Consider the following 3,126-nt stretch of genomic DNA (forward strand, 5'->3'; position numbering starts at 1 on the left):
TAAAGCCAGCTTTGTTTGAGCTTGCAGCCTCCTCATTTACTGAGCCTTGCTGAGCTTGCACAGGCCATAACAAGTTATCAAACAAGGTGGGACTTCCTTTGGAAAATAAAATCCAGAATGATAATTTATTACTGTGAGAAGTAGAATAAGCACAACTGGTTCTTAATGTTTCCGACTTAGAACATTTTCTCCCTAAGATCAATGTAGATAGGGAACAATGATCATAGAGAGTTCTTTATTTAAGGATCTGGCATTCAAGCGATTTAGATAGATATTGCTTCAATCAAAGAGGTTTGGTAGAGATCTGCTTCATTAACTTTATGGGTTTTTTTTCTTGAAGAAATGATTAGTGATTGATGTTTCCTTATTTTCTCTTTATGACTTCTAGGTTTTGGATATACTGAAGAATAAAATATTGTTTTTAAAATAAATTTATTTAATATTTTTGTCTAAAATATTGGTTATGAGGCTGAAGAGATGGTTCACTAGTTAAAAACACTGGGTATTCTTCCAGAGGACACAGGTTTGATTCCCAGCACCCATGTAGTAGTGGCTTTCAACTATCTGTAACTCCAGTTCCAGGGGACTCGACATCTCCTCTAGCCTCCATCAGCAAGAGGCATGCATGTGATGCCGAGACGTATATGCAGGTAAAATATTCAAACACATAAAACAAAATAAATAAATAAAAAAACTCTTGTTTGTATCCAATCATATATATATTAGGAGGTCAACATATATTTTCAATACAAATTCCCAGACAAAGGGCTTACTTTGTGGACACACTTTTTATATTTCCTCAGACCTTGGTTATTTATGCATGTGACTCTCTAATTTTTTTTTGTTTGCTGCTACTGTTGAGGCACAGCAACAGCAACATTCTATCTTTTCCCACAGAGCTTTATTTCATTAAAAATTAATAATCTGGTGGTTTCTTAGCTCAGGACTAGAAAAATAGAAAACAAAAGCTTACCTGATGACACCTTAGTGGGATATGAAATTTGAGAAAACATGAGTAAAGATAAATGGGGACTAAGGCAAGGCTACATGCAAAGCAAATATCAGAGTTAGTTACCATCTAGACATAATTAAAGCAGGGTTTCCTAGAACACTGAGTAGAAGGCATGTAAAACCTGGCATTCATACATGTGCAAGTGTGTCTGCATGTGTGCATGCATGATTGTGTGTGTGTGTGTGTGTGTGTCTGTGTGTCTGTGTGTTTGGTATGTGATGTTGGAGATCAAACGCAGGGCTTTTGATAGGGCAGGCAAGCACTTTGTCACAGAGCCACTTTCATGAGCAACTGATTTCTTTTTTTTTAAAGATTTATTTATTATGTATTTATTATAAGTACACTGTAGCTGTCCTTAGACACACCAGAAGAAGGCATCAGATCTCATTATGGGTGGTTGTGAGCCACCATGTGGTTGCTGGGATTTGAACTCATGACCTTCGGAAGAGCAATCGTTGCTCTTACTCACTGAGCCATCTCACCAGCCCTGCAACTGATTTCTTGATCAAAGTCTGCCTTACAGGACATTAAGTCTTTTGTATATCTGTGGGGGAGATCATGCTAGTTCATGCCTCCATTCCTCTTTTCCCGTTAGGTGGAACTATGTCATGTGACTCCTCAAGCTGTAGCTGGAACCACGGTAGCAATGACCATGGTTCTTGGAATGTACAAGCAGGATGAATCTTTGTTCGCTATCTTCTGGCCAGAAAATAAACAGTTAACCAGGATCAGACAGGGGTAGAATCAAATGGGTCTGGGATGGCACATAAATTGAACTAGGTAGGAAATGTTGTTATACTCACAATCATGCTACTGCATGAATCAAGGGAAGAGATAGCCAAGTTGTGTTCTGGGAAACAATTTTATTGTGTGTATATAATAAGGCCCGGGAGATATTAGTCCTCAACGATCAAATTCCTCAAGATCCAAAGAGTGGAGCTTTTTATACATTTTTTTTTGTTTGTTTCTTTGCCCTCTAGTTAAATACATTGTGGTTGGGTATTTTAGACTAGCATGAAGGGATTGCTACAATAAGAAGGAAGGGAAAGCCCTTGGTCTCATGAGTTTGTCTGTTTAAATTTTTTCGTTTGTTTTTGTTTTTCAAGACAGGGTTTCTCTGTGTAGCCCTGGCTATCCTGGAACTCACTCTGTACCCCAGGCTGGCCTTGAGTTCAGAAATCCACCTGCCTCTGCCTCCCAAGTGCTGGGATTAATGGTGTGCGCCACCACTGCCCGGCTTGTCTCATGTTTTAATGCCTTGCAATATATTTTTTCTTAACAAAGAGAAACAATCCCCCCAAAACTATTACGATTATTTTGGCAACTGGAATTGAGACTTTGCTTCTTTCATGGGCCTTTATTTTGCTATTAGTTATGGTGATTTTTGTTGGTGTTGCTGTTGTTGTTTAGTCGTTTTACTAAACCAGTTTAAAAAAGAGTATGGTTTTTTTTTTTTTTTTTGACAGTGGCCACTTTAATGGATATTCTATGAGTTTCAACTACCCAGTTCATCGAGATTTCCTTCACGCAACCAAGTCAAAACAAATCAAAATGTTCCATTGTTTTCAAATGAGCCACGTGTGTTGGAGGCACACCTTAAAACACATTTGCATAATTTAGAACTTTTCCTTCCATTTCACCTCACATATGTTTCACAATCTACAACTGAAGGTCAGTCAGAGGTGAGAGAGCCTAGGGTCATCTTGGCCTTTTTGTTGTTGTTGTTGCTGTTATTCTAGTCAGGGTCTCACTAGGAGTCTCTGGCTGGCGGGAGACTTCCTATGGAGAGCAGGCTAGCCTCAAACTCACAGAAATCTACCAGCTTCTCCTTGGAGTGTTAGTACTAAATACAAGTGCCCAACAATGTCCTGTCTATGCATTGTGGATTTCAGAAATAGGTTGAAACTTTACCAAGGTCATCTTCTTCAAAATAGGTTGAAACTTTACCAAGGTCATCTTCTTCAAAATATCTTATTCTCCAGAATTTCCTCTCAATTGATGCAGTGTCTTTTGCTGTTCTACACTCCAGGCATTAGTAGGTAAATATATTTGCCTTTGCACAATTTTCAACGAATGTCCCTAAAGTAGCCACTTCATTTTTGCAAGTGTCCTGA

Source organism: Mastomys coucha, chromosome X (assembly GCF_008632895.1).
Source record: "Mastomys coucha isolate ucsf_1 chromosome X, UCSF_Mcou_1, whole genome shotgun sequence".
Lineage (NCBI taxonomy): Eukaryota > Metazoa > Chordata > Mammalia > Rodentia > Muridae > Mastomys > Mastomys coucha.